This window comes from Hemitrygon akajei, chromosome 4, assembly GCF_048418815.1.
Source record: "Hemitrygon akajei chromosome 4, sHemAka1.3, whole genome shotgun sequence".
NCBI classification, from domain to species: Eukaryota; Metazoa; Chordata; class Chondrichthyes; order Myliobatiformes; family Dasyatidae; genus Hemitrygon; species Hemitrygon akajei.
In genome coordinates this window covers 62,040,427-62,066,013 of record NC_133127.1, presented here as the reverse complement: position 1 = coordinate 62,066,013, position 25,587 = coordinate 62,040,427, and the positions used below count along the sequence as shown (strand labels likewise).

The window sequence follows — 25,587 nt, the reverse complement described above, 5'->3', positions numbered from 1 at the left end:
AATGTCCATGGCATGCTTGTGTAAACTGATATGGGAATATAGGAGTATTGAAATCATGTAGCAGCTGCTGCACTCTTGGTAGTCTTTCTGTGCATTTGGAACCAGATCCAAATTTCTGATCCCAAGTTATTTCAGTCACTAAATTCACATCCTAAAGTATTGTTCTGCTTGCCACTCAGACATTTTTTTGTTTAAATTCAGTTATGGCTTGACTCATTGTAACTCAACAAACATCTCCAGCATTTCAACTAACTTATAAACTTGTATTATTCCCACTCTGGTGTGAGAATGCAGAAGGAAAGTTATGGCTCAGTTTTACAGAAATGTAGAAGCCTATAAAACTTACATAAAATGTAGTACCTAGAAATATTTCACTTTGTACAAAGTACAAAATGCAATTTGAGGGATATGGAGTAATCTGAACTCTGCGTGCAAGGGAACCAGATTTAAAATGCAATCTCCTGCAAAGTGAACTAAAAATTTATAGTGTCTTTAATCTTATATTCTTTCTTGCAGGATAGCTCTTTCTTCCAATATGGAAACTGTCATTTGTATTGCAATTCCAGAGTGACAGGGAACTACTCTTACATCTTGTGTCATCATTATCACCTCACTTGATGACTTTATTTAGAACAGCTTAAGATAAAAGTTTGATTAAATTCAGAGAAAACCCGATTATTTTATCTTTTATATTTTGCGTATTGATAATGTTGATTGAAGCAATTAAACTAATTGCACTTAACTCCCTTGCCATTCAAGTCTAGACTAAGACAGGTTGCTTATTTTTGGTTTGAAGACATAGAGCCTTCAGATGACCCTTGTTTAGAAATCAGTCAAAATAAAGGAGAAAAGAAAGAAAGGACATGAAGAGCTGGGTCCTAATGAAGGGTTTCACCCTGAAATATTAACTCTTTATTTCTTTCCTTAGATGCTGGCTGACCTGCTGAATTCCTCCAGCATTTTGTGTATATTACTATGAGAAGCTGGGGATCAGTAATGACTAAAAAGATTGGACAAAATCAAGATGCTGTGGAATCTGCCTGAGCTTCTCTTTTTTCATGAGAAACAGAAATCATAAAATAAGTTCAAAGACAAGTAAGGATCTGCCTTTAACTCCACCAGCATTTATTACCTTTCAGTGTTCAACTTTGTAGTGTCCCTCATATCTTTAAAACAGTAATTAAATTTCATTTTATGTTTTCATGTTTCGGTGAGAATAATTGCAGAATCTCATTTCTCCTCAGGACCATTTTCCATCTTTATTTAAGTTATGCCATATAGACAAATTCAGTATCCTTTGTTTTAATAGTTAACTAAGAGCACATGGTGACCTAATCATTGCTTCATATAATTTTACATTTTCTTCCCTACCATTTTATAATGTATTTATAGAAAGGTGGTTACAGGAAGATTTTCATGGCCCAAGCAAACCACTGATTGGAAAATTACATATTTAAAAAAGACTACTTTTCTGATGAAAATCAAAAGCAATCGTTCCCTACACAATGCACATTTCAAGCGCTGTCAACTTTATGCTAGACTATGTGAGTGAGTAGAATATTTATCTAAAATAAGTCAGGTCTGATTAAGTGTAGGAGTCTGACTTCTCTATCAGTTGCACAAGGCTGATGGCAGTAATTAATCTGCTGGAAGAACTTAACTGGTTGATAGTATCTGTGAGGAGGAGGCGGGTAAAGGAATTGTCAACCTTTTGGGTTGAAACCTTGCATGATTGCAATTTTCACTCCACTCATCTATGCCAGATGGTGAGCAGGATTATTGGCTTAGTATTAGTGATTGGATACAACAGAGTTTGGAACCCATCCCAGCCAAAATCTGTGGCAATCTGTCTAACCCTTGGGACTCCATGCAGTACCTACTATTGCATTCCTTCTTTGCTGGATCAATGTTTAATTGTTCCAGAAGGCTGTACTTCAGCCTATTCAAGAGTCCTGGTAAATCCAGGTAAATTGGCAAAAGATTGAAAAGGTTTTTCAACAAATGATCAAAGCTTTCACATTTATCAAATAATTGGGGGTAGTTAGTGAGAGAGTTCATTCATTCAGAATTCTGAGCCACCAGGCACCACTTACTGCCTTGGGAAGCCTTTCTATTTGCAGTGGAAGGATGGTCAAAGTGAAGTATGAAGTAAGAGAAGCCTTGCAGAACCATGAACCCAAAATCTTTTAAGATTTTGGTAGTCCTACCAAAATCTGGCAGTTTGCATAAAGTACCAGGAGCTCCATATAAAATTTAGGGAGTTCCTAACTGTTCCACTGAGCCAGTGATGCCTCCATTTCAGGTGCAGCAAAGAGCATTCAGTGGGTCTGTAATCAACAAATGGCACTTACTTATCTCCTTGCAGTGCTGTTGTCATTTATCTCTGGAGTAGGGAAAGGATCTTAGGAGGAGAGGTCATTTTGCCTCTTGTTTCAACATTTTTTCCTCATAGCTAAATATGAATGGATTGTTTCAATTACTAAAGTAGAAATATGCTTTATTTTAACCAAATGCTGATCCTGCTTTCTTATTAGATATAGTCTACACATTGAAAGGCAGGAGTGACACTAAAATATGATACCTTTAACATTTATTAATGTAGGTCTAGGAGAATTAGATATAACTTGAAAACTTAATTTTGTTCTTTTTTTATATTTATGAGAGATTATGAAATAAAGAACTCCACTCAGATGCCACTTTATTAGATACCTCCTGTACCTAATAAAGTGGCCACTGAATATATATTTGTGATCTTCTGCTGCTGTAGCCCATCCACTTTAAGGAATGACGTGTTGTGCATTCAGGGATGCTTTTCTGCACACCACTGTTGTAACGTGTGGTTATTTGAGTTATACACACTCAGTGGCTACTTTATTAGATACACCTGTACACCTGGTCATTAATACAAATATCTAACCAAGCAATCATGTGTCATCCATTCAATGCATAAAAACAAGCAGACATGGTCAAGAGATCCAGTTAACGCTCAGATCAAACACGTCAAAACTTTTGGTTTAAGATGGCGCTGGTGATGCCCAGCAACTACCTATCAGCGGCAAAAAGCAGAAGAAAGTAAACTACTAAATACCTTATTAATAACACTTTATTAATAGTGATCAATGCTAACAATGGAGAAGCAAGCAGAAATGAGGCCAGGCGAGCGGAGGTTGAGAGGCAGGTGAGATATGGGCTAGGCAACTTGAGGCGGAGGTGGAGTCAAAGGAAATGAAAGGCTTCCCATAGAGTGGGGAAAGTTAATGTCTGATCATATAACCAATATAACAATTACAGAACGGAAACAGGCCATCTCGGCCCTTCTAGTCCGTGCCGAACAAATCAATTTAAGTGCCAGGCTGAATTGGAAAGGTCAGGTGTGGGCCGAATTGTGGCGTGGGGTCCAGGGCCCAGAGCAGTCCAAAAGGGAGGAACAAGCGGATGTTTGGATGAGTTAAACACTGGGCCAGATTGACAAGGTCAGGTGTCAGGAGCAGAGGTGAAGCGAGGGCCGGTTCTGCCTGGTTCTGCTTGGTTGTGCTCGCTGCTCCACAGCATTTACTCTGCTCTGTGCTGAATTGAGGCTGTGGCCTGCTCCAACTGAAGTGATGTCTGGCTACATGTCTTTCATTAAACTACAGTTCTGAAGCTATTTACTTAGTTTTATTGATTGCACATTTTTTTTTCTGTGCATTGGGCTTTTGATGGTCTTTTTAAAATGAGATCTTTTGAGTTTACTTTGTTTTGTTGCTGCCTGTAAGGAGACAAATCTCAAGGTCGTATTATGTAGACGTACTTAGATAAAAAAGGTAGTTTTAACTTTGATTTTTGGACTTTGAGATGAAATATCTGAATGGGGAGGAAATGCGATCCATGTGTCTTTTACTATGGAATGATGGTTGGTGCCAGACATCGTGATTTGAGTATCTCAGAAACTGCTGATCTCCTGGGATTTTCACGCTCAATGGTCTCTAGAGTCCAAAGAGAATGGTGTGAAAAGCATCCAGTGAGCAATGGTTCTGTGGGAGAAAATGCTTTGTTAATGATAAATCAAAGGAGAATGGCCAAACTGGTTCAATCTGACAGGAAGGTGACAGTAATTCAAATAAACACGCACTATAACAGTGGTATGCAGAGGAACATCTTTGAATGCACAATACATTGAACCTTGAAGTGGATGGACTACAGCAGCAGAAGACCATGAACGTACACAAATAGTGGTACCTAATAAATTGGCCACCGATTGTAAATAAATTCATTGTAATAGTCTCTTTTGTTCATTACATAAATACCCAGTTAAGCATAATCATTTTGAAGTAACTGGTTTGCTATTAATTGACACAGGAAGCCTGTAAATATTTAGTATAAGCAGGGGAATCAAGTACAAGTATTTATTAAACATTCTAGGATAAGATTCTCACTGGATTAGAATCATAAAACAGAGCGATTATAAACCAGTGGTAGGAGGCTGAGTCATATGTAAATATGATGTAAAATTGACAAATTGCTTATTTTCGGTATTGTAATAAACGTAGATTGAAAAAGACATACTAATGAAGAAAGTACTACTTATTCGAACATTTTTGAAGAACTATCTTAATCAATTGGGAATATCTGAAATATTTAGTAGATTAGCGTTTAACCATGATTTGAGTGCATAATCTTTTGGGAATGCTGCACTGGTGGAGGAGCTAGCTACCTTTCAACAAGATGTTAAATTGTGGTCTTGTCTGTTCTCCGAGGAAGTTGTAACAGACATTTTGGGACAGGTTCACAGAGGAAAAAGAATTAAGGGGTTAAGAGGTACATTGGGGAATGGGGTATTAATCAGCATGAGGATTTTTGGGAAATGAATGGCAATAATTAACCGGAGAGGGAAGAGTAGATTTCATGACAGATCCTACATCAGTGTATCCATATTTCTTATGGCTAACAAAATGAGACTTACATTAAATTTAATAAAGTGTATGACAGGAGCAATTTGATGAAACATAATTGAATTTCATTTTAATTTGCATTAATAGATTTTTTATTAATAACAATAATAGAGCAATTTACAAAGAGATCTTGAAATGCCCTGCACTATTTTGAAGAGGTGTCATGCTTTACTTTTACCTCAATTAAGTGTTCTTACAGACACAAAGCTCTTTTCATCCAAATGCATCATCGACAGTGTACAAACATGCAAACTTCAGGAAAGTACCTTTTTACAAATAGTGGAAGGATAACATCCTGATCCTGTTCTTGAAAACAAGTCATTGAACTGTTGAAAGACAGTTGCCCTTTTGCCTTCTTCTAGTGCCAGTCTTTAGTTTGCCTGTCCATACGAGGAGGTTCCGACTGCTGCTGAGAGTTCATGTCCTGGTATTTCTTGATAGTTTGAAGGTTATGAGCTGAGAGCTTGGGGAGATAGTGGAGCTATAAAGAGCTGGAATTATTGCCTTGTGAAATTATTCTACTTGGCCCATCGATTCTGATTCTCCATTCAATCATGGCTGATACTTTTCAACACCGTTTTCCTGCCTTTTCCCCATAACCCTTACCCCTTTTAGCCACTTTAGCAATCAAGAACCTATCAAATACTGCCAGGCAGTTGTCCATGAGGAGTAAACCCATGATGATTTTGATGTCGGTCAATGTAAGGCAACATTACTGAGTTCAGAAATGGACAGTGTTCCAATCATACCTGGTGGAGTTACAAAATCCACACAAGTAATATCTGTGCTATTGCAAAAATCACAGAGGGACTGGAATTCAATAAAATTTCTGAAATTTAGAACAATGTCAAATCATCTCTTTAAAATGGGGACGTTATATTTTTAAGGTGCACAGTAAATTGATTGTGTAAAATGATTATTCCTTTTAGGCTATCTTCTATCATCCCTTTTAAGGCTGTGTTTTCTGGATAGCAACGATTTTTGTAGGATGTTCCTGAGACAGCCTATGAAGAGTTCTTACATAAGCTAAATAAACTTTGAGTTTCTCATGTACATTCTGCCCTGAGAACTGTTAAAATCTATTGAGTATGCTTTACAACTATGGATATGAAATTATGTACACAAAATTGTAATTGACCAGGAAGGGAAGGCTATTGGCAAAATGTTTAATAATGCCAATTGTTTGATTAACAATAGTGAGAGATAGCCTAGTGAAAGCTTAAAATTATACATTCAACATCGGATGTCATATCCTTTTATGGAGTGAGGGTGCTTGTCATATGAGCGATAGAAAGGCCATATCTCAATGCTGCTGGATTGTAAATAAAGCTATTTTTTCAGAAATGAAAGAAAATTACTGTATGTGATACTTTTAGAGATATTATGTAACTGGTGGTGAGTGCATAATGACATTCCCCAGTTTTGATGATCAAACAGTGTACCATTAACAAAGAGTAGACTCAAAGACTGTGTTGTGATTGTCTTTAGTTTGAAGTTCTTTCTGAGTCTGAGCTTCCAATTTTCCAATTCAAAATGTGTATCTTCACCTGATCTTGTAGGTTTACTGACATCTCAGGATTGCAAGGAATTTGATGTGATAGAGAAACATTATAAATTAATACAGGACTTGACTTGTAGTCTTCTGTAGACGTGTCACTTTAATGAGCAACAAACAGTCGGCTAGATATTTAGTGAGAAACGGCCTGCAAAGGAAGAACAAATCAGCTGTATTTTCTTCATTGAGGGCACATAAGTCAGACGTTTGGAATATTTCAGGTTGTTCATGAACAATGCAACTAACTTACTTAAGGGCAGTTCTGGAAGAAATACTAAAATAATTGGAATAAATTTTGCGATACTCATGGATAAGCATATTTTTATCCTTCAAACATAAAGTTTCAATTTTTATCAGCTTATAATCAATTGTTATCTATTTTCCTCTAGCTTGTTCTGAGCCTCGGATGCATTATTTAAAGATCATAGAAATCATAAGATTATTTGTGATATTTTGTCCACAGCAAGTATTTTCATGATTTGCCCCGTTTCTTTGTCAGTGCTTTTATCTCTGTGAATTCAGTTAATCAAGCAAATCTAAGAATAATTCCAAAACTAAACAAAATCAGTGGAACTTTTTCTGTTCTATATCAACAAAAGATTATTCCATTAGTGCTTTCATTATCTTCTATACAAACAACAAATACAGAAAATGTTCATCAAGTCAGGTAGCATCTGTTAAAAGAGACACAGAACTAAAATTCAAGATTGAAGGCACTTTAACAGAGCTACTGTCTGCAATTTAAAAAAAAATCTTTACCCTTAATTGTCCTGCTTTGTTTTGCAGAACATAGGTTGGAGCATCAGGCATTCATGCTGTCTTGATTATTTGTGAATGTGTTTTTCATAACTAATGTATAGAAGATGATTAGTGTTGACTTGTGATTGTAACATAGTAAAATCATAACATTAGTTTTCAAGGGATTAATTTTCAGCTGTTTGTTAGTGGGTATGACTACATGCATGCTAATAATTACACAACAGACATCATTCAAGTTAGTCTTATAGAAAGTAGAATTAATATCTGAGATAAACATAATTAATTATGGATATGCTGTGTCAAGTGTTTTGATTCAGACACAAATTCCAGTCACATGTATTTTGATTTATGTGCTTACTTCCATGTCATTAGAATAGTTGTAGTTTTGGGTTGACAAATGGGCTGCCATTTCACATTGCTGAGCAAGACATACACTGTGTTAACTATGTCATGAAAAACAAGTTGATTTCTTTGAGTGTAACAATTAAGTACTTGTGTTCAAGTGCAACCCCCTTAACTCACCTTCATTGTTGTATTTTTAACAAATTTTCAGTTAGCTATTATTTCATTTTTTGTTAGAACTGCCCAAACTGCATTTTTGTTGATTGCAGTAACTTGGAAAATCCTGTAATGTTCTGAAAATGAACTTGATGGGATCAATAGAGCCTATAATATGGCATCGGAGAAGCATATCATAAATCCAACAGGGCCTTATCACTGTTAAACCATACAGGGCCATGAGGTGAAATTTACAAATTGCTTTTCCTAATTTTTCAGAAGTACAAATCTAATAATGCAGAGTAGTCTTATGATACAAAAATATATAATTATGTGAATTAAGCCTTGCAAATAATACAGTAAGGGTGCAATTAATGCAAAAAATATAATTATTTGAATTAGGAATGTAAATATTCCAGCAAAGAAAGAATTTAATGCAAAAAATTGTATTATCCAATAACTTGAATTAAGGAAATCGCATTACATGGATCAGGCTTTGTGTCACATTTATCTGTATTATTGTACAATTCAAATGTATGACTGCTGTGTCTGTTTAGAACTCATAAGTATCTCATAACTATTTTCATTTTTCAAGAATGCTGAATCTAGGTTTTGGATAAAAACATAAATCAAACCACATATTAACCTCATTACTGATTAGCGCTGGAGGTCTGTGATCGGATATTTCCCACAGTGCACTAAGAAACACAAGAAGAACAAAGGTCAGACTTCCTGGTTGCAGCAGTCTCCTTCAGCTGATGAAACATGAGCCCAGCTACAGTTCAAAACAAAGCTAGACATCAATAAGATGAAATCTTCTAAAGCCAAGTGAGTCCAAGACAAAAGGCTTTGACATCTTTGGGTCACTGAAGCATGTCAATGGTTTCACCAGTGAAGAGTAGTTTTGAGCTGTAGATTTGGCTGGTAGCACACCCACCTGGAAATAATAATACGATTGTTTGTGGTTGGTTCTTTCGAATAAGTACTGCACATACTGAGTACAATGGATATTTGAATAAGATTTTCTTTCTTTAACGAGTATTTTTAAGTAAACATTGACATTAATTCTTGCCAAATTTGAATACAGTAAAGATAGCTAGTTTTGCCTCCTTCCTCCTTATAATTATTAAATGCATATGTTTAAAGAGCCTTATTAAAAAGTTTACATTTAAATTCATGTACAAGCTTCAACAGAACTTAAATTGATACAAGTGCTGGAATGCATTGCCCTATGATTATGAGAACTTTTTCACCAGTAGATTGTTTTGGAGTTAATCTTTCCAAAATCTTTAGACTGTTTGAGTTGCTTTTGTTGCAAGCTGCTTACTTATAAACATAAGTGAATGGCTGTACATAATGAATGAATGAATGAATGAAATGGTGTATTTTCCTCTTCCTTTCTCTGGCAGCATCTGGGTAGGATTTACCATCACCATTTGAACCCCATCATGGTAGGGGCAGTCATGGCAATCTTCAAGTGCAACCCTCGATAGCAAGCAGTAAAATAAAAATGGTGTGCAGCAGAGATATATATGCAAAAAAGTGAAAAAGCATTATATTTATTGGATCACACATTCATGAAAAAGATGCCTGTTTCTCAGCCCATTCAAAACCAGAATCTACAATGGAAAAAGCTGTGAAAAAGAGATGCAAAGGTTCTTTGAAGCTCTTTCCCTGTATATCTAATCTTCAGAATATATTTTTTGCAAAATTCCATGGACTATTGCCAGCTGATAAAAGCTAACAGATGCATTAAGAGAAGCAGACAGTATGGACATGGACAGCGGATACAGGGAAGTGAGGAAGGGGAACTAGTGCTGACTCTAAAAGGGATTAGCAAGTGAAAGGTCGTTTAGTGGTCAGGGAGGTGATGGTGGTCCCTGCTATTTGTAGTACTTCAATGTTAGAAGACACATAAAATGTTTGTTGGTGGTCTGAATGTGTAGTGTTGTATAGTGACAGAGGCTTGACTCAGGACTTTGGCAATCTCAAGATTGTTAATGTTAACTCTTTAATCACTGGTGGAACATTGAAATCAACATTTGCTTTACATTCCTCGGTGACTATTGTGTCACTGGAGATAGTGTAAACAAGCAAGAAACATATCTTGTTTTGAGAAAATGAGATGTTTCTAACATGTTTGATAAACACAGTTAGATTTATAATACTGTTAGCACCTCTTTATCAAATTGACAGTGATTAAATCTTAGCTTTTGCTGATATTTTTGATCAGTCCCATGTACTAACTACATGTTTGGAAATACTGCTTTGTTTTATACTAGGAAAATGATCAATTTAATTATGCTGTACAATTTTTTGATAAATATTATTATATTATGATATGAAAGATAATAATGAATCTATCATGAAACATTTCTAGAGTTGCTGCAAAATTAATTAAATCATGGAATGATTGCCTGTAAAGCTCAGGTACTGTCTGACAGTCATTGGAAATGAAATGTAACAATAAAGCTCAGCTCTATTATGGCTGTCCCAGCAAGATAGATCTGTGTGAAAATAGCTTGTAAAGGAATGGAACCTGACTTCAGACAGGCTATTAGAGTTCCCATATTTAGCATTAAAATAACTTTTCAGTGATATTTCCAATTAAATATTACTTTGCTTTCTTTTTAACTCTTTACTGGTAGCTCTAATTGCTTATTAACCTCACGTGGTCCGTACACACCAGCTGTGTGGTAAAAAAGGCACAACAGGTCTCTTTCACCTCAGACAGTTGAAGGAGTTTGGTGTGGGCCCCCAAATCCTAAGAACTTTCTACTGGGGCACCATTGAGAGCATCCTGACTGGCTGCATCACTGCCTGGTATGGGAACTGTACCTCCCTTAATTGCAGGACTTTGCAAAGAGTGGTGCGGACAGCCCAGCACATCTGCAGTTGTGAACTTCCCATGATTCAAAACATTTACAAGGACAGGTGTGTAAAAAGGGCCCGTAGGATCATTGGGGACCCGAGTCACCCAACCATAATCTATTCCAGCTGCTACCATCCGGGAAATGGTACCGCAGCATAAAAGCCAGGACCAACAGGCTCTGGGACAGCTTCTTCCACCAGGCCATCAGACTGATGAACTCATGCTAACTTGAGTGTACTCTAAATTACATTGACTGTTCTATTTATTATAAATTATTATAAATTACTATGATTACGCATTGCACATTTAGATGGAGATGTAACATAAAGATTTTTACTCCTCATGTATGTGAAGGATGTAAGAAATAAAGTCAATTCAATTCAATTCAAATGATAAATTGTTCATTAATCCATTTGCAGATGAAATGGTTTCAGAAGACTTCTTTTGTATCAGCAGTAATTTACCTAAATATTTATACACATTGATAAATATCTCAGAATGTTCAATTATTTAAAATACCTAAATGTAGGTTAATCTACTTCTATTTAATTTTATTTTTCACATGAATGCAGATCCATTGAAGTAAAATTCAATACTATATTACTAAGAAATTTAAAAACATTTAATTATCATTGACTCTGGAATTTCAGTCTTTTTATTTACATGTCATTTGAATGAGAGAGTGGTTTGATGTTATTCACATCCTTTGTGCTTATATTGCTATTTCTGCTTAGTTCTGTCTTTTAAGGACTGTTGCTTTAATGGTATTGAAATCTCATTGCAAAATATAACTAGGGGTTGTTGAAATATCTAAAATCTTTCTATCTATTCAACGCAGCAGATATAGTATTAAATGTATTATAAGACATATACTTATGCCAGTATTAGAAATGTTTCTCTTTGGAGACTGAAGCATGGAGAAGTTTCAAATATGTAATAACTTTTTATTAGAGTGATTCTGGATATATATTGTTTGTGTTATTGCTAGACATTGATGTACTGCAAGCAGAGAGCCTAAGACTACAGGGTAATTCCTTGCACTTATAACAAAGAGGTTCCAATTGACAATCAGAGAATGATTTCCAATGGAAATTCCCTCACATTCACTATGAATTAGAAAAAGGACAGAGAAAGGTGAATGGGTAGTAATAAAACATATGACATTCTGGAAACTCTTAACCCTACAATGAATATATCGGCAACATAATCTTGATTTCAATGAGCAGCAAGGCCCTTTATCAAAAGAGTGAATTTCACCAGTCAAGCCAGTGTGGTCAACTCTACATAAGGATTTGCAAACAAGCACCTTTCCTGGATCAATCCGACCAGTAGCCATGAAATTCATGTCCGTCCACAGCTTTTATGCCACTGGTACATTTAAAATACCATTGGCATTTTGTGCAGGTTGATCAAGAATGCATTCAAACTGTTATAATATGGCAACAATGAATATAGAATTGAGACAAGTTTTTGTATAAACAAATTAAACATTTATTTAAACTCAGCTCAACAACAAATGAAAAGTAAACAAATGACTAACTTAACGGGAAGTTAACTGCTATACGGCAACTCAAACAGTTCTTAAAGCGACAAGTGTAAAAGTCCAAATGATTTATACGGTCAATTAGGAGAGACTTTCCTGAAGTAATGAATTCCTTGACGATGTGATGTTACTGCTGATCCCAGCCAAAATATGCCTTGCCTGAAGGATTTACGACAAAGGAAATAAAAACAGCTTAAAGGAACTGACCTTTTCCTAGGTGAATGAACACTGCAAACCCTTTCTGCTCTCACAAAGCAGGGGTTATCTCAGACGCAGGTCACTATCTTTTGAACGAGGATTCAATAAGGTCAATCCTGTATTACCGCCATCAACACCAACCTTACTGGATCGTAAGGGTCTCTGTACTTCAATAAATTCTTCATTCTCTGACTGGACTAAAACAGGCAGTGTTGTGGTGAAGCTGCCGGCAATAACCTTTGAGACTTAAGATAGAAATTAAAACTCCACTTTAAAACAAAACTGCATCATGAGATGAATATGCAGCATAACAGAGTAACTGACCTGTGTCACAGCAAGGCTTTTCCGTTTTATACCCGTTGGAACAGGCCATCACATGATCTCTCACTGGCGGGAAAATTGCATCATGTAACCTCACACTGGCGGGAAATTACATCACCCCACCATCACAAGACCATTACATCATGCTCACCAGATACTCAATTATATCATGGTCATAAGACAGTCACAAGATACCCACGGGGTATGTAACACAAACATTATCAGAAAGTGAATCAATTAATTGAGCTTGTTACCAAAGTAAATTAGCATTGTTTTTGGGTTGCAACACAGAATGTTGCAATCTGCATGTCCCCACCATTTTAAGCTCCTATTGCTGACCAACTTTATCAATTAAAAACAATGCCAGATTGATTCTATGCAAATATAAACATAATTCTTTATGGTAAACTAGATTAGCTGCCATGATTCCTTTACCCTCAATAATTCTAATATCTCTGAGAATCTCAAGGTAGAAAATCATATGATATAGATAATATATGATAACACTTCTCCTTATGTGTCCTCTCAGCTTACTGCTCCATCTGCCTCCCTTATTTAGTTCCATGCTCCAACTTCCTTTCCTATCAATTTCCATCATCTACAGATCTTTTTAGCATCTATCATCTCCACGTTCTGTTGTTATTTCCAGTCTTCTCTCCTCCAAATGCTGTTCACCTCTTATCTAGTTCCCACAGCTATCTAGACCATACCTCTTCCGCTAACCCTTCCATCTCCCATAAAAATACTGGAGATAAGGTTGCATAAAATTGGGGGTGATGTATTAGCATGGATAGAGGATTGGTTAACCAATAGAAAGCAGAGAGATGGGATACATTGGGTGTTACTCTGGTTGTCAATCAGTGGTGAGTGGTGTGCCACAGGGAGTGGTGCTGGGCCCACAAATGTTCACGGTATACGTTAATGATCTGGAAGAGGGAACTAAGTGTAGTGTGTCTAAGTGTGCGGATGATACTAAATTGAGTGGAAAAGCAAATTGTGCAAAAGATACGTAGAGTCTGCAGATATATATATATATAGATAGATCAAGTGAATGGGCAAGGGTCTGGCAGGAGGAGTACAATGTTGGTAAATGCGAGGTCATCCACTTTGGAAGGAAAAAAATGAAAGAGCAGATTATTATTTAAATGGTAAAAAATTGCAGTATACTGCTGCACGAGTGTGCTTGTGCATGAATCACAAAAGGTTGGGTTGCAGGTGCAGCAGGCTGTCCAGAATGTAAATGGAATATTATCCTCATTGTTAGTGGGAATGAATTTAAGATCAAGGGAGATTATGTTGCAACTGTGCAGGGTGAGGCCGCATCTGGAGTACTCCATGCAGATCTGGTCTCCTTACTTGAAGAAGGATATACTGGCTTTGGTGGCAGTGCGGAGGAGGTTCACCAGGTTGATTCCAAAGATGAGCAGGTTAGACTATGAGGAGAGATTGAATCACCTAGGACTGTACTTGCTGGAATTTGGGAGAATGAGAGTAGTTCTTATAGAAACATATAAAATTATGAAAGGGATAGATAAGATAGAGGCAGGAAAGTTGTTTTCACTGGTAGGTGAGACTAGAAGTAGGGGACATAGCTTCAAGATTTGGGGGAGTAGATTTAGGATGGAGATGAGGAGGACCTGCTTTTCCCAGAGAGTTGTGAATCAGATGAGGGCCCTCCACAATAAAGTTCAGCAGAGCCTGAGGTACAAGACACAACCAGATGCCCATGGACATACTTTTCTTCTTGTGATGTGAAACTTGGGAATGAGAATGCTGGTGCATGGAGTCAGATGACGAGAGTGCTATTGTCTGGGGGCCAAAATGAGGCTTGAGAGTACTCCTCAGAAGTTAAAGTCTTGGCTGGTTGAGTGAGGGTGAAGAGGGAGCAAGAGAGTATGAGGCAGTTGGGTTAAGGTTAGAGTGGATGGAGTATGGAAGCCTGGCTAGTGGATCCAGGAGTCTGTAGGTCATTGATTATGGAGAGGTTGAAGACCAAAGCCTAAGATATATGCCCAGTGATTGCAGACCAGGGTTGGGATTTGAATGCTGGTAATCAAAGCCTTGAGAGGTTTGGGTGGCTGGAGATCAATGAGAATCTAAGGATATAATTGTAAAAAAGGGGACAGGGTCTCATTAAATATTATATTTCAAAACAGCTTATCCAAACATTCTTCACAAGAAATAGTGACATCCTAGGCATGACAGATGTCTGGCTTCCTAGTTTGCATCTACATCCCTTTGTTGACTCTACCCCTGAAAATGCACTTTGAGATGCCAGAAAAAATATTATCAATACTCTTTCCATTAAATTCTCCTCATTCACTGGAAGAACAAATGTACCACTATCAGAGTCCTCTAACAAACCCACCACTTAGTCCAAGTAACTCATTTGCCTGCATTATGTGCATCACATCATTCACTTGCCTGACGCCAGACTTCTGAAACAGTCACTCTATATGTAACACTGTCATGGAAAAAGAGTAATAGGTGGGCAGTGGAAAAAAAGAGATATATGTGCTCAAAGACTTTTTGAAGAACTGCACCATCCCCACTGTTTATAGGAGTTCAGGTCCATGTCTGATTAAAGAGGATAAGGAACATTTGGCATGGTATTGACAATTTTGAAGTCAGGTATGGAGAGCAAATGTATCCTATCTAAGTTGCAGAAGGGCTGGACTACATCATAAGATCCCTCATAAACTGGCCAACTTGGCAGTCTCATTCAGTCCACCCGTGAAAGAGTCTGTGGTTTCTACATTATTAACCTTAAAATCCAGAAAACATGACTGCCTAAGCAGATACAATTCTGAAATTTATATCATTCCTATAAAGTGCCTAAATTGGTTCATCTAGTTCATGCATTTCAACAGTGATTATATTTTGATAGTTAATTGAATTTAATTTGCTTTGGTTTGTAAGGTATTGGTCAGACCACATTTGGAAAATTATGAGCACTTTTGGTTTTGAAAGGCAAGACAGAAACATACAGAAATTGTATTTACATATAAGAAATAATGTTTTAAAATTATATACATTTTAAATTAAACTTATTTTCATAAAAACAAATAATATATTTGAATGTTAATAGATAGCTAATTAATAGTGTTGATTAATTAAATTATATTTATTAAAGCTTATTAAGTTAGCCATTACATTTTAAGTGTATTGTTTATGTTTTTAATCACATTTATTAATTACTTTTGAAAGTCTTAGTACTTCACAAAAATTTCATCATAATACTCCAAAAATGCACAGTGAGTTTTTACATTGGTTATTGCATTTTCCTTTAAGTAGATGAAAATAGGTAGGAATATATTCTTCTAATGCTAAAAAGAAATGAGGAAACTGTTTGACATAATCCATTTTCATGTAATTTGTTCAAAATGTTTTTAATTTTTAGTTTACAACCAAAATTAATGCATACTTTTCATTCCAATTGACTTTTGAAAATATGCGTTGTTCTTGTTTGTACAAATGCAAGAAGGTGAAGTCTAGTTAATTAGCTTATACATGAGATATGAGCTTGCAATTATAGTGTTTTAATGTGATCATGATATGATTACAATCAATCACACAATAGTTTAGGAGGGGCAGGAGTATCTTTATGGAAAAGAACTAAAATTTGATTGTCCTTTTTGCATCAAAGATTTGTGTTTTATTAGAACCATTGAAAGATATAACCAGGTATTTTAATAAGTATTTGTTCTATTTATTTCAATTATAGAATGGGTTTGAATGTACATGATAAGCTTAATTTTGAAATTACAGATGTGTCAAAATTCATTGGTCATAAATTTCAATTTGGTTTATTTTTGGTGTGATTTGCCTGAGCTTGATTGGTAAAATGTCACTTCATTCATAGAAATATAGCTGCGTGAGGTTAAGTTTCTTGTGCAATACAATTGTCAGTGTGACTATGTGATAATTGAAATGACCTAATTTAGATTATATTAACAGTCTGAAATGATCATAAGACATAGGAACAGAATTAGACCACTCAGCCCATCGAGTCTGTTCTGCCATACCATCATGACTGATTTATTATCCCTCTCAACCCCATTCTCCAGCCTTCTCCCAGTAACCATTGACACACTAACTATCCAAGAACCTATCAACCTCTGCTTTAAATATACTTAATGACTTGGCCCCCACAGCTGTCTGTTGCAATGAATTCCATAGTTTCAGCAGCCTCTGGTAAAAGAAATTCCATCTCATCTCTGTCGTCAATGGACATCCCTATATTCTGAGGCTGTGCCCTCAAGTCCTAGACTCCCCCACTATAGGAAACATCCTCTCCACATCTATTCTGATTAACACCTTTCAATATGCAATATGCTTCAATGAGATCACCCCTCATTCTTCTAAACTTCAGTGAAACCAAGCCCAAAACCATCAAATGTTCTTCATATGTTAACACTTTCATTCCTGGAATCATTTTTGTGAATCTCATCTCGACCTTCTCCAATGTTGCACATCTTTTCTGAGATAAGGGGCTCAAAACTGCTCACAATACTCCAAATGTAGTCTGACCAATACCTTATAAAGCCTCAGCATCACATCTTTGCTCTTATGTTTTAGTCCTCTCAAAATGAATGCTAACATTGTAGTTGTCTTCCTTACCACCGAATCAACCTGCAAGTTAACCTTTAGGGAATCCTGCACAAGGACCTCCAAGTACATTTGCACTTCTGAATTTTGAATTTTCTTCTTGTTTAGAAAATAGTCTACACCTTTATTTCTTCTACCAAAGTGCATGACTGCACACTTCCCTACACTATATTCCATCTGCCACTTCTTGCCAATTCCCCCAATCTGTCCTTTTCCAGACTCCCTGCTTCCTTAATACTACCTGCACCTCTCGCTATCTTTGCATCATCTGCAAACTTGGCCAGAAAGTAATCAATTCTTGTTATCTAAATGATTAACATACTCTATAATATGAAAACAAGCAGGTCCCAATACCAACCCTTGTGGAATGCAACTTGGCACTGGTAGCCAACCACAATAGTCCCCCTTTATTCCAACACTTTGCCTCTTGCCAATCAGCCAGTCTTCCATCCACGCTAGTACCTTTCCAGTAATACCATGTGCTCTTCTCTTGTTAAACAGCCTCATATGTGGCTCCTTGTTAAAGGCATTCTGCAAATCTAAATAAAACAGATCCACTGACTCTCCTTTGTCTATCCTGTCTGTTATTTCCTCAAAGAATTCCAACAGATTTGTCAAGCAACATTTCTGCTACATTATCACCCATATTATCATGCAACTTCTAGTACCCCAAAATGCCATCCTTAATAATGGATTCCAACATCTTCCCAACCAATGAAGCCAGGCTAACTGGCCTATTACTTCTGTTCTTCTGCCTCCCTCACTTTGGTGGAATGGCATTTGCAAGTTTACAGTTCTCCACAAACATTCCAGAATCTAGTGGTTCTTAAAACTCATTATTAATGCCTCCACAGTCTCTTAGACCATAAGACCATACAACATAGGAGCAGAATTAGGCTATTCAGCCCATCAAGTCTGCTTTACCATTGGTTGATCCTGGATCCCATTCAACCCCATACACCTGCCCTCTCACCATATCCCTAGATGCCCTGACCAATTAGCAAGCTATCAACTTCTACTTTAAATATACATGCAATCTGTGGCAGAGCATTCCACAGATTCCCCAATCTTTGACCAAAAAAAAATCCTCCTTACTTCTGTTCTAAAAGATTGCCTCTCAGTTATGAGGCTGTGTCCTATAGTTCTGGATACCCCCACCATAAAAAACATCCTCTCCACATTTACCTTTTCTAGACCTTTCAACATGTGGTAGGTTTCAATGAAATCCCCACACATTCTTCTCAATTCCAGTGAGTCCAGTCCCAAAGCTACCATATGCTCTTCATGTTAACCCTTTCATTCCAAGAATCATCCTCGTGAACCTCCTCTGGATTCTCTCCAATGACAATATATCCTTTCTAAGATAAGGGGCCAAAAACTGTTGACAGTGCTCCAAGAGTGGCCTGGCTAGCATCTTATAAAGCTTCAGCACTATCTCCTTGTTTTTATATTATATCCCCTTGAAATAATTGCCAACATTGTATTTGCCTTCTTTACCACAGATTCAACCTGTGTTTTAACCTTCTGGGAGTCTTGAACAAGGACTCCTAGGTTCCTTTGCACCTCTGATGTTTGAATTTTCTCCCCATTTAGATAATAGTCTGCACGATTGGTCCTTTTATCAAAATGCATTATCTTACATTTCCCAGCATTGTATTCCATCTGCCATTTTTTTGCCCATTCATCCAATTTGGTGAAGTCCTGCTGCAATCACATTGCTTCCTCAGCTCTACCTGCCCCTCCACGTATCTTCGTATCATCCACAGATTTTTCACAAGACTGTGAATTCCACTATCTAAGTCATTAACAAACAATATGAAAAGTAGCAGTCCCAATATTGAATCCTGAGCAACATCACTAGTCACAGGCCAACCAGAAAAGACCCCTTTATTCCCAGTCACTGCCTCCTGCCAATCAGCCATACCTCTACCCATGCCAGTATTTTTCCTAGAACACCATAGGATTTTATCTTGTTCAGCATCCTCACGTGAGGCACCTTATAAAATCCCTTCTGAAGATCTAAGTAAACACCATCCACTGCCTCTCCTTTGTCCACCCTGCTTGTTACTTCCTTGAAAAATCTTGTCAGGCAAGATTTCCCTTTACAGAAGCCATGCTGACTTTGACTTATTTTATCATTAGTCTCCAAGTACCCCAAAACGTCATCCATAATAATGGAATCTAACACTTTTCCAACCACTGAGGTTAGGCTAACTGGCTTATAATTCCCTCTCTTTTGTCTTCCTCAGTTCTTAAAGAGTGGAGTGATACTAGTAGTTTTCCAGTCCTCTGGGACCAAGCCAGAATCAAGTGATTCTTGAAAGATCATGACCAATACATCCATTATTTCTTCAGCAAACTCTCTCAGGACTCTAGGATGTAGTCCATCTGGTTCAGGTGACTTATCCACCTTAAGACCTTTGTGTTTGCCTAGCACGTTTTCCTTTGTAATAGCAATGGCCCTCACTCCTGTTCCCTGACACGCACAAAACCTCTGGCATACAGCTAGTGTCTTGCACAGTAAAGACTGAAGCAAAGTCCTTATTAAGTTCATCTGCCATTTCTTTGCCCTCCATTACTACCTCAGTAGCATCATTTTCCAGTAGTCCAATATCAACTCCCACATCCCTTTTATTCATTATGTAACTGAAAACACTTTTAGTATCCTGCTTTATATTATCAGTTAGTTTGCCCTCGTATTTAATCTTTTCCCTTATTATAGCTTTTTAGTTGCCTTTTGTTGGATTTTAAATGCTTCCCAATAATTCAACTTCCCATTCACTTTTGCGATCTTATATGCCTTTCCCTTGGCCTTTATGCAGTCCTTAACTACCCTTGTCCGCCACAGTTGCCTCGCACTGCCATTTGAGAACTTCTTTTTCTGTGGGACATATCTATCCTGCGTCTTGTGAACTATTGCAAGAAACTTCAATGATCTCTGCTTTGCAGTCATCCCTGCCAGTATCCCACTCCAATCCACCTGGGCAAGCTTCTCTCTCATGCCTCTGTAATTCCCTTTATTCCATTGTGATACTGATACATGTAACTTATGCTTCTCCCTCTCAAATTACGTTATGAATTCAATCATATTATGATCACTGCCTCCTAAGGGCTCCTTTACATTAAGCTGGCTAATAAGATCTGGCCTGTTATACAACCCCCAATCTATGATGGCATTTACCATAGTAGACTTGAGCACATGTTGCTCTAAAAAGCCATCTCTGAGGCATTCAAGAAGTTCCCTCTCTTGCAATCTGACACCAACCTGATTTTCCCAATCCTCTTGCATATTGAAGTTCCTCATTACAATACCCTTTTCCAGCTCCCTTTTCAATCTCAACACCGCCCCCCCCCATCTTGGCTACTATTTGGATGCCTATATATGATTCCCATAATGTTTTTCTACCCTTGCAATTTCTTAACTCCACCCTCAAAGATTCGACATTCTCTGACCCTCTGTCACCTCTTTCTAAAGATGCAATTCTATCTCTTACCAATAGAACTACACACTGCCTATGCAGTGTCCTTTCTGCCTGTCCTTTATGTTAAACCCCCATCTATGACATTTCCGCCACCACTTAGTGATGTCCACAACATCATACTGACCAATCTCGAAATGCGCCATGGGTTTGTCCACCTTATTCTGAACGCTACCTCATCTTTAGTCATGCATTCTTCACCCCTTTGAATTTTGCCTCTCTGGTAAAGCTTAATGCTTTGTAGTATCTGTAGTTGTACCCAATCATTGGCTTGACCCTCCTTACATTCACATTATATATTACATTATCTACTTTTAAACCTGCTGGCTCATCCTCAGCTCTATCATACTGGTTCCCATCCCCCTGCTATTTTAGTTTAAACTACTCCCAAAAGCTGTAACAAACCTGCCTGCAATGATATTGGTCCCCCTCAGATTCAAGAGCAAGCTTCCCTTTTGTACAGGTCACACCTGGCGCAGAAAAGGTCCCAATGATCCAGAAACCTGAATCTGTGCCTCCAGCTCCAATTCTTCAGCCACTCATTTATCTGCCACCTCATTCTTTTCCTATCTTCACTGTGGTGTGTGGAACAGGCAGTAATCCCGAGATTACTACACTTGAGTTCTTGCTTCTCAGCTTCCTTCTTAACTCCCTGTATTCTGTTTTCAGGACCTCCTCCCTTTTTCTACCTGTGGCTGACTTGCTAGAAGTGGTTATTAGAAACAAACTTACAGGGAGAGGGAGAGAATCCGAGGAGGGCTGCTAGCTATGGAGGAAAGAACTGCTAGTATAGCCTTCTTGACTCCACCTTTATAATATTTTGAAGCATGTATTTAGTCAGTTAATATTGACTTTCTGGCTGGTTTTAGTGTCCAGCTAAGTACCTGAGAACAGTAAATCAGTAAGCGGATGTTCAGCACAGCTCGATTTTAGAAATTGCAAGTTGCTGTCACAGATTCCACTGAACTATGTAGAAAATCTAATGTTTGCTCACAATATCTAGCCAGAATGCTTCAATATCATCTATCAACATAACATTGGACATATCCTTGATGTCGACACAGGAGACTGCGGATGCTGCAGTCTGAAACAACAAACAATCTGCTGTCAGAACTCAGCGGGTTGAGCAGCGTCTGTGAGAGGTCCTTGATGTGTATGTTAAGTCTCTCCAAAATGACATATTTTATCTCATTTTCTGCCTAATAAGTTGGAATCACAGAAACCATTTCATCGCCATTTTATTGACTCAATTTTTTGCCTAGTAAGTTAGAACCACAATGAAGATTTCCCCTTGGTTCTGCCATTTTGCCCACATTCAATTCATTGGCATACTGCGTTAAAATATTTGTTTATTTGTAACACAATTTTGTGTTCATTATGTGCTAATGTTAGCTTAATTGTTTTCTTCTGGTTTTTGAGAAAGTATATACTTAAATGGTAATTCAAACATATTTGTAATTCTGATCATACAATAGTATGAATTAGTAAGGATGAACTTCAAAAAATTACAGCTGGATAGGATTACCATGAGTTAATATTGATTGCTTTGTCTTGTTACATATGCTTTGGAAATCCTTGGACTGTCTGACACAAAGGTCAGGGATCCGGGCAGTTGAAGTGAATTGGATGAACCAGCCCATTACAGCACATGCTTGGCATAGTGAAATCCATATTTTCTGTCATATTACAACTTACATACAGCTTTAACATATAGAAATATCTCTTTTATTCTTTTTGAGTTACAGTATTGTAAAATATCACAAATTAGTTTTCTTCATGAGTCCCAACTTGTAAGCTCTATTATCAGACAATTATATACCTCAGGAAAGCTATGTTAAGTGTTCTAATCCTAAGAGGTTGTTATTATATTTTAAATGAGTGTCTAGAAAATCATAAAAAATAAGTGGTTTACATATAACACTGTTTTATATTAATGCATTATGATTTTTGTTTCTTATAGATATACTGTATATTTACCTTGATTGTTTGACAAATATTGTTATTGGGTATTTGTGGCTTAGAAGTTTTTTTTTCTGTAAATAGAGCTACTAATTATATAGTGCAGTAATAGCATTCTAAAATACTGACGAGTCAGATTTAGGAAGCATATGTCAGGTAATTCAATTTGAAAGCTGGTTCCACTGCATAATATATTCCTTCAAAGTATAAATATGCAATAAAATTATGGATAGATTTTTGCTTTTTCCTTTTAGAGCGTGATTGAGAAGAATGAATTATTTACCAGTTAGAGGACATGCCTCATATTCAATCTACTAATTTTTTGGAAGGTAAAATAGGTGAGTTCTACAATTAGCAGATCATCTATTTAACTGAAAACTGTGTGTGAGGTGAATGCAAAAAAATGCACTAAACATAGTTTTTTAAGAACCATATCTGTAATTTTTGTATAACCCTCCCTCAATTTTCCAAATACAGTAGATTCCTATTAATTGGGCCACCAGCTAATCACGACAGCCACTTATTTGGGACAACTCTTAAAGAACAAAATCTAATGAGAAAATATCTGGGATTCCCTTGGTTTATTTGGGACACTATATCACTTAATTAGGACAGGAGATGGTTGCTGAACATTTCTAACTAGTGTCAGGTATGTGCACTTGTTTGACCGTTAGACACTACACAATGCTCAGAGTGAACATTTTTAAAATAATGTCAGTTGCATGCACTTGTGTTCAAAAGGCGGTGATTTTTGTCACTGATAGGTGGCGAGACTTTTCCATGGATTGTCCCCTTGTTGTGGTGGAGAAGCTTGTGTGGTCCTGAGATCCCGAGAGCGATTCCATCTGGAGCTATGCTCCTGGTAGGGTCACCCACAACGGTAAGGTCGAGGGTGAGGTCCCTGACAAAGAACAACCCAACCAAGACCTCAACGGTGGAACAGGTGGACGAAGTTACTTCGAACTCAACGGCTGTGAAGGCGGATGAAGGCCGCAACAAGTCCATCAGCTCTAATTGTTGTGGTTTCCATGCTATTGGAATCAGTTGGTTGATTTGTGAAGTATTGTGTGCTTCTTGGAGTGCAACGTCAAGTATATGTTAAACAAATACACGCACAGGCGTCTTCGCTCTGAGATCAACGGAACAAAGACCATCGTCCTCGACCTCAAAGGATAGCCACCACAACGATGAGTTGATGAGAAATAAGCAGTAGAATGATTCAGAACTAGCTTGCTTACTGCAGTTTCAAGCATTCCAGCTTGGAAATGCCAGAAATGGTCAGGAGTGAAAATGGAACTACACGTTTGTATTTCACTACTTCAACAAGTTGGGAAATATGTAGAATTTGAAGTTATCAACAATCATCTTGAATGTTGCAATGAAAATTAAGGTTTGGAGGATGAAATTGTTGATAGCATTGTATGAAGCCAGTCCATTATCTGTATTAGATACCTGTGCTGAGTTTGTTCATTTACAGTCTATCAAAAGAATATGTTCGCTGCATGAATTCCTCTGTCAATAATGACTAGTAACTAATACACAGTTTTATAGCACTCCAGTAGAATTGATAGTGTTCTAATTTGTTCTATATTTTATTTAAATACATAACTTGTTACTCATTTAAATAGTAGTTTGTCTTTTTTTATAACTTCTTATCTACTTCCATGAAACTTATTCTAATTGGGACAGCCACTTAATTGGGCCAAAGTGTACTGGTCCCAATGTATTCCAATTAACTGGAATCCACTGTGCAGTTGATGTTTGTAGATGACCTATCTGGCCAGAAGGAGCTATCCCTGGACTCACCATTCATTTCAGGGGTGCTTCTAAGATGTTGTATTGAGAAGCTAGATACATATTAATCTGGCCCGCTCAGCTTTATGGAAGCCAAAGTTGGCACATTTCATGTTGTTGCATTCACTTAAATGGCTGTTGACTTCAACGAAAAAAAATAAATTTCTTATTCATATTTCTTATTCATATTTTAGGTAAATGATTGAATGTATTTTAATAGCCTTGAAGTAAATATATTATCAAGCATTTTTTGAAATAATTGTTTAAAAATATTTCCATTTTTCTCATTATACACTTTCAGAGTCCCCAGAAACAATTGGCCAGCACAAATAATTAAGGTTTATTACAGTCATGTGTGGTGAAACCTCAGGCTGTGTAGACTGAGATAAACTCAGCACTCATGCTATCTCCACTTCCCAGAATAGCCTCAGCAGTGAGGGTTTTGAGTCATTGGGAGCAATGTGCAGATCATTAGGGTGGTTATGGATATATACTGCAGATGGGCATGTCACAAGTAGTTGGTCAGGTTCAGTTTAATTCAGAATATTATTTGTAAAGTAGAATTTCCTGAAAGCAATACTCACTTTAAGAAATACCATCAGAACTGGATGCTCACATTATTTCAACATTAACCCAAGAAGGCATTAAAAAAGGAATAAATCAGAATGTTCAGTACTGATTTTGAAGTCATGAGAATATTGCAAAAAAGTGCCATGCTGGTGCAGTGGGATGCCCTTCAGCTATTGTACTAGGATATATTCTTGGAGCAATATAAAAAGACTGTTTTTTAACAATTTTAATTCTGCATAAAATTACATTAAACATACAGTCAGGTCACTCTGCCTAACAATCCATGCTGGTGGTATACTCCATTTGAGTGCTGGCTTTTCCTTACCTAAGATTTCTTATCCATTCATTCTAGGCTCTACCTAAATCTATCTGTAATATTTGCCTCAACTCTGCACCATGAACACAAATTCTCATCATTCTCTCATAAAGAACAAATCTCTGATTTCCCTGCTTGATGATCTGGTGGCTGCATTATAATTCAAGTGTGTTCTTATCATGGA

The 25,587-nt window shown here is 37.1% G+C and overlaps 1 long non-coding RNA gene across 1 annotated transcript; it reads left to right on the top strand.

Annotated features, from left to right (window-relative positions):
• The first annotated feature begins 950 nt into the window (after positions 1–950).
• Positions 951–23,685, top strand: LOC140725919 (uncharacterized). Its single transcript, XR_012098518.1, has 3 exons — positions 951–1,095; positions 22,978–23,061; positions 23,488–23,685. It is a non-coding gene; the product is annotated as an uncharacterized lncRNA (long non-coding RNA).
• The last annotated feature ends 1,902 nt before the right edge of the window (positions 23,686–25,587 follow it).